The 6,000-nt window shown below is 47.9% G+C and overlaps 4 non-coding genes across 4 annotated transcripts; all 4 read left to right on the top strand.

The window, feature by feature from the left end:
* The first annotated feature begins 591 nt into the window (after positions 1–591).
* Positions 592–782, top strand: LOC142686675 (U2 spliceosomal RNA). Its single transcript, XR_012855996.1, has one exon. It is a non-coding gene; the product is annotated as a U2 spliceosomal RNA (small nuclear RNA).
* A 1,288-nt stretch (positions 783–2,070) lies between these two features.
* On the top strand, positions 2,071–2,261 carry LOC142686674 (U2 spliceosomal RNA). Its single transcript, XR_012855995.1, has one exon. It is a non-coding gene; the product is annotated as a U2 spliceosomal RNA (small nuclear RNA).
* Positions 2,262–3,557: 1,296 nt separating this feature from the next.
* Positions 3,558–3,748, top strand: LOC142686673 (U2 spliceosomal RNA). The gene has a single exon (XR_012855994.1). It is a non-coding gene; the product is annotated as a U2 spliceosomal RNA (small nuclear RNA).
* A 1,284-nt stretch (positions 3,749–5,032) lies between these two features.
* Positions 5,033–5,223, top strand: LOC142686672 (U2 spliceosomal RNA). The gene has a single exon (XR_012855993.1). It is a non-coding gene; the product is annotated as a U2 spliceosomal RNA (small nuclear RNA).
* Positions 5,224–6,000: the final 777 nt, after the last annotated feature.

The raw sequence follows: 6,000 nt of genomic DNA, 5'->3' as shown, positions 1-6,000 counted from the left end.
GGAGGCAACTAGCTGTGCAAAAAAAAGACAGCCTGGCGGCCGGCTGTTGCAGTGTTGCCCTCTCAGGCAACACTGAGTGACTGACTGAGCCTCACCGTCTTATATAAAGTTCAGACGGAACTTTGCACGTGTCATAGTGGGGCCCTCAGGATTCCAGAGCCAGCTTTCTGACATCATAATGGGGCCTCAGAGATAAAAGCCTGGGCCCAGGCAGTGTTGGTCAGTGCTGCTCAGCAGGCAGCACTGGACTGGACTGGATTACAGCTGATACAAGGTGTGAAGGAACAAGGGGTGGCTGTGGGCATGCACTTGCTGCCGCTGCCAGTGTTTATCTGCATGGCAGCAGGGCATTTGGGCGTTGCCAGGAAGGCATTTTTATGTAGATTCCTCCTCTTTCAGCACTGCATTGTGGTGCAAGCAAAAGAAGCAAATCCTGTCTGGCTTCCTCTCCGGCCTTTATTCACCTCCCGTGTAGCTGTGAGTGTGTGAGCCTGCAGGGCCCCATGGAATTGCCTAGAAGTAGGCTGAATCGCTGCAAGGGCTGAACAGCAGTATCGGGCAGGCTCGGGCAACGCGCGGCCCGTTCGGGTTATCGCTTCTCGGCCTTTTGGCTAAGATCAAGTGTAGTATCTGTTCTTATCAGTTTAATATCTGATACGTCCCCTATCTGGGGACCATATATTAAATGGATTTTTAGAACAGGGAGATGGAAATAGAGCTTGCTCTGTCCACTCCACGCATTGACCTGGTATTGCAGTATTTCCAGGACCGGTGCACCCTTTCCTTATGTGTTGACTAAAAGCAGATTCCAAAAGTGTTTTTTGTCTTTGCTATTGTTTCTGTCTTTCTGAAGGGATCTCCCCTTTTAATCCCATTATTTCAACACCTGTTGGACAATGCATGAGTGATAATGAGCTCATTGATTAAATGCAATTAATGAATAGATTGCCACCTCTTGTTGTGTGTCGTCTGTGTTTCTGTGTTTCCGGCATTTCACATTGGAACACCTCATTCACCTTCCTTGTCTTCTCTCCGCCCTCCCTTTTAGGTAAGTTAAAGAGCTGCACCTGAGCCAGCCACTGATTGATTGATTGATTGATTGATTGATTGATTGATTGATTGATTGATTGATGCAGCACAACAGTCAAATAGTGGAGTGGAGTAGGGGAACAGCAAACAGCCAATAAAGCAGCCCGCCCGCTCGCCTGCCCGCCACAATGGACCTACCTGTGTACACTAGATGGATGTGATGGAATGTACTGTCGTCCCTACATTTCAAGAAGAAGTAAGAATTGCAGTTGCAACAAAGCCTTGCTTGCCTACAAAGAGAGCAGCAATTTGGATTTGTTACTATGTTACCTAGAAGAATAACAAACTGTGCAAGGATGGAGGTTGTAGGAGCAAGGAGAAGTTGTCTGTAAAGTTGGTGGATGCCTATTTTCCATTTTGCAGTCCCTTGTCTCCCTCTTGTGGCCTCCTGGAGGCAACTAGCTGTGCAAAAAAAAGACAGCCTGGCGGCCGGCTGTTGCAGTGTTGCCCTCTCAGGCAACACTGAGTGACTGACTGAGCCTCACCGTCTTATATAAAGTTCAGACGGAACTTTGCACGTGTCATAGTGGAGCCCTCAGGATTCCAGAGCCAGCTTTCTGACATCATAATGGGGCCTCAGAGATAAAAGCCTGGGCCCAGGCAGTGTTGGTCAGTGCTGCTCAGCAGGCAGCACTGGACTGGACTGGATTACAGCTGATACAAGGTGTGAAGGAACAAGGGGTGGCTGTGGGCATGCACTTGCTGCCGCTGCCAGTGTTTATCTGCATGGCAGCAGGGCATTTGGGCGTTGCCAGGAAGGCGTTTTTATGTAGATTCCTCCTCTTTCAGCACTGCATTGTGGTACAAGCAAAAGAAGCAAATCCTGTCTGGCTTCCTCTCCGGCCTTTATTCACCTCCCGTGTAGCTGTGAGTGTGTGAGCCTGCAGGGCCCCATGGAATTGCCTAGAAGTAGGCTGAATCGCTGCAAGGGCTGAACAGCAGTATCGGGCAGGCTCGGGCAACGCGCGGCCCGTTCGGGTTATCGCTTCTCGGCCTTTTGGCTAAGATCAAGTGTAGTATCTGTTCTTATCAGTTTAATATCTGATACGTCCCCTATCTGGGGACCATATATTAAATGGATTTTTAGAACAGGGAGATGGAAATAGAGCTTGCTCTGTCCACTCCACGCATTGACCTGGTATTGCAGTATTTCCAGGACCGGTGCACCCTTTCCTTATGTGTTGACTAAAAGCAGATTCCAAAAGTGTTTTTTGTCTTTGCTATTGTTTCTGTCTTTCTGAAGGGATCTCCCCTTTTAATCCCATTATTTCAACACCTGTTGGACAATGCATGAGTGATAATGAGCTCATTGATTAAATGCAATTAATGAATAGATTGCCACCTCTTGTTGTGTGTCGTCTGTGTTTCTGTGTTTCCGGCATTTCACATTGGAACACCTCATTCACCTTCCTTGTCTTCTCTCCGCCCTCCCTTTTAGGTAAGTTAAAGAGCTGCACCTGAGCCAGCCACTGATTGATTGATTGATTGATTGATTGATTGATTGATTGATTGATTGATTGATTGATTGATGCAGCACAACAGTCAAATAGTGGAGTGGAGTAGGGGAACAGCAAACAGCCAATAAAGCAGCCCGCCCGCTCGCCTGCCCGCCACAATGGACCTACCTGTGTACACTAGATGGATGTGATGGAATGTACTGTCGTCCCTACATTTCAAGAAGAAGTAAGAATTGCAGTTGCAACAAAGCCTTGCTTGCCTACAAAGAGAGCAGCAATTTGGATTTGTTACTATGTTACCTAGAAGAATAACAAACTGTGCAAGGATGGAGGTTGTAGGAGCAAGGAGAAGTTGTCTGTAAAGTTGGTGGATGCCTATTTTCCATTTTGCAGTCCCTTGTCTCCCTCTTGTGGCCTCCTGGAGGCAACTAGCTGTGCAAAAAAAAGACAGCCTGGCGGCCGGCTGTTGCAGTGTTGCCCTCTCAGGCAACACTGAGTGACTGACTGAGCCTCACCGTCTTATATAAAGTTCAGACGGAACTTTGCACGTGTCATAGTGGAGCCCTCAGGATTCCAGAGCCAGCTTTCTGACATCATAATGGGGCCTCAGAGATAAAAGCCTGGGCCCAGGCAGTGTTGGTCAGTGCTGCTCAGCAGGCAGCACTGGACTGGACTGGATTACAGCTGATACAAGGTGTGAAGGAACAAGGGGTGGCTGTGGGCATGCACTTGCTGCCGCTGCCAGTGTTTATCTGCATGGCAGCAGGGCATTTGGGCGTTGCCAGGAAGGCGTTTTTATGTAGATTCCTCCTCTTTCAGCACTGCATTGTGGTGCAAGCAAAAGAAGCAAATCCTGTCTGGCTTCCTCTCCGGCCTTTATTCACCTCCCGTGTAGCTGTGAGTGTGTGAGCCTGCAGGGCCCCATGGAATTGCCTAGAAGTAGGCTGAATCGCTGCAAGGGCTGAACAGCAGTATCGGGCAGGCTCGGGCAACGCGCGGCCCGTTCGGGTTATCGCTTCTCGGCCTTTTGGCTAAGATCAAGTGTAGTATCTGTTCTTATCAGTTTAATATCTGATACGTCCCCTATCTGGGGACCATATATTAAATGGATTTTTAGAACAGGGAGATGGAAATAGAGCTTGCTCTGTCCACTCCACGCATTGACCTGGTATTGCAGTATTTCCAGGACCGGTGCACCCTTTCCTTATGTGTTGACTAAAAGCAGATTCCAAAAGTGTTTTTTGTCTTTGCTATTGTTTCTGTCTTTCTGAAGGGATCTCCCCTTTTAATCCCATTATTTCAACACCTGTTGGACAATGCATGAGTGATAATGAGCTCATTGATTAAATGCAATTAATGAATAGATTGCCACCTCTTGTTGTGTGTCGTCTGTGTTTCTGTGTTTCCGGCATTTCACATTGGAACACCTCATTCACCTTCCTTGTCTTCTCTCCGCCCTCCCTTTTAGGTAAGTTAAAGAGCTGCACCTGAGCCAGCCACTGATTGATTGATTGATTGATTGATTGATTGATTGATTGATTGATTGATGCAGCACAACAGTCAAATAGTGGAGTGGAGTAGGGGAACAGCAAACAGCCAATAAAGCAGCCCGCCCGCTCGCCTGCCCGCCACAATGGACCTACCTGTGTACACTAGATGGATGTGATGGAATGTACTGTCGTCCCTACATTTCAAGAAGAAGTAAGAATTGCAGTTGCAACAAAGCCTTGCTTGCCTACAAAGAGAGCAGCAATTTGGATTTGTTACTATGTTACCTAGAAGAATAACAAACTGTGCAAGGATGGAGGTTGTAGGAGCAAGGAGAAGTTGTCTGTAAAGTTGGTGGATGCCTATTTTCCATTTTGCAGTCCCTTGTCTCCCTCTTGTGGCCTCCTGGAGGCAACTAGCTGTGCAAAAAAAAGACAGCCTGGCGGCCGGCTGTTGCAGTGTTGCCCTCTCAGGCAACACTGAGTGACTGACTGAGCCTCACCGTCTTATATAAAGTTCAGACGGAACTTTGCACGTGTCATAGTGGAGCCCTCAGGATTCCAGAGCCAGCTTTCTGACATCATAATGGGGCCTCAGAGATAAAAGCCTGGGCCCAGGCAGTGTTGGTCAGTGCTGCTCAGCAGGCAGCACTGGACTGGACTGGATTACAGCTGATACAAGGTGTGAAGGAACAAGGGGTGGCTGTGGGCATGCACTTGCTGCCGCTGCCAGTGTTTATCTGCATGGCAGCAGGGCATTTGGGCGTTGCCAGGAAGGCGTTTTTATGTAGATTCCTCCTCTTTCAGCACTGCATTGTGGTGCAAGCAAAAGAAGCAAATCCTGTCTGGCTTCCTCTCCGGCCTTTATTCACCTCCCGTGTAGCTGTGAGTGTGTGAGCCTGCAGGGCCCCATGGAATTGCCTAGAAGTAGGCTGAATCGCTGCAAGGGCTGAACAGCAGTATCGGGCAGGCTCGGGCAACGCGCGGCCCGTTCGGGTTATCGCTTCTCGGCCTTTTGGCTAAGATCAAGTGTAGTATCTGTTCTTATCAGTTTAATATCTGATACGTCCCCTATCTGGGGACCATATATTAAATGGATTTTTAGAACAGGGAGATGGAAATAGAGCTTGCTCTGTCCACTCCACGCATTGACCTGGTATTGCAGTATTTCCAGGACCGGTGCACCCTTTCCTTATGTGTTGACTAAAAGCAGATTCCAAAAGTGTTTTTTGTCTTTGCTATTGTTTCTGTCTTTCTGAAGGGATCTCCCCTTTTAATCCCATTATTTCAACACCTGTTGGACAATGCATGAGTGATAATGAGCTCATTGATTAAATGCAATTAATGAATAGATTGCCACCTCTTGTTGTGTGTCGTCTGTGTTTCTGTGTTTCCGGCATTTCACATTGGAACACCTCATTCACCTTCCTTGTCTTCTCTCCGCCCTCCCTTTTAGGTAAGTTAAAGAGCTGCACCTGAGCCAGCCACTGATTGATTGATTGATTGATTGATTGATTGATTGATTGATTGATTGATTGATGCAGCACAACAGTCAAATAGTGGAGTGGAGTAGGGGAACAGCAAACAGCCAATAAAGCAGCCCGCCCGCTCGCCTGCCCGCCACAATGGACCTACCTGTGTACACTAGATGGATGTGATGGAATGTACTGTCGTCCCTACATTTCAAGAAGAAGTAAGAATTGCAGTTGCAACAAAGCCTTGCTTGCCTACAAAGAGAGCAGCAATTTGGATTTGTTACTATGTTACCTAGAAGAATAACAAACTGTGCAAGGATGGAGGTTGTAGGAGCAAGGAGAAGTTGTCTGTAAAGTTGGTGGATGCCTATTTTCCATTTTGCAGTCCCTTGTCTCCCTCTTGTGGCCTCCTGGAGGCAACTAGCTGTGCAAAAAAAAGACAGCCTGGCGGCCGGCTGTTGCAGTGTTGCCCTCTCAGGCAACACTGAGTGA

Source organism: Rhinoderma darwinii (assembly GCF_050947455.1).
Source record: "Rhinoderma darwinii isolate aRhiDar2 chromosome 5 unlocalized genomic scaffold, aRhiDar2.hap1 SUPER_5_unloc_18, whole genome shotgun sequence".
Lineage (NCBI taxonomy): Eukaryota > Metazoa > Chordata > Amphibia > Anura > Rhinodermatidae > Rhinoderma > Rhinoderma darwinii.
The sequence above is the reverse complement of the archived record's forward strand: the minus strand, read 5'-3'. Positions and strand labels throughout refer to the sequence as shown.